Source organism: Engraulis encrasicolus, chromosome 20, assembly GCF_034702125.1.
Source record: "Engraulis encrasicolus isolate BLACKSEA-1 chromosome 20, IST_EnEncr_1.0, whole genome shotgun sequence".
Classification (NCBI taxonomy): domain Eukaryota; kingdom Metazoa; phylum Chordata; class Actinopteri; order Clupeiformes; family Engraulidae; genus Engraulis; species Engraulis encrasicolus.
In genome coordinates, this window is record NC_085876.1 from 15,969,712 (window position 1) to 15,970,252 (window position 541).

General features: G+C 44.0%; 1 long non-coding RNA gene across 1 annotated transcript in view; it reads right to left on the reverse strand.

Annotated features, from left to right (window-relative positions):
- Nucleotides 1-240: 240 nt before the first annotated feature.
- The window catches only part of LOC134435749 (uncharacterized), a 1,171-nt gene continuing 870 nt past the window's right edge, over nt 241-541 (reverse strand). Inside the window, exon 3 of the long non-coding RNA XR_010032082.1 lies at nt 241-541. This exon is cut by the window's right edge and continues 175 nt beyond it. This is a non-coding gene — a long non-coding RNA (uncharacterized LOC134435749).

Below are 541 nucleotides of genomic sequence, written 5' to 3' on the forward strand. Positions count from 1 at the left end.
GGACAATTCTGTAATCTCCTTCTCGGATATGGAGCCTGTGTACAGGTCACTAACGAATGACACCTCACCAGACGGGGCAATTCCATTCAGGCCTTTGAAAGTTGGGTTGTCCTTGTAATGGGAATAGATTTCGGAGTTAAGTACCTTCGAACTAGGCGTTTGCACATATATTTCTGTACAGTCTAGAATGACTCTGGTGTCTGGGTAAGTGTTTTGAAAAAAAGTAGGCATACATTCATCTACTCCTAACATGAAGTATAGATAGTTAGCCCAGGTGACACAGATTCTGCTCACAGTTGACTGTGACACACCAAAGTGCACTGCTCAGCAAAACCCTGTCTGAGACGACAGAGGAAGAGAAAGAACTGGTCCATAATTGCTAGTTTAGGGATATTAAATGCCTTTCTGATGACCTGTACCTCTGTTTATGTAAGCCTTTGAGCCTGACTCCATCCAACCATGCCTGTGGGCGTGGGCTGTAGAGCCATATATACAGCTTTAAAGGTGGCATAGTCTGGGAATCCTGTGTAAAATGACATCT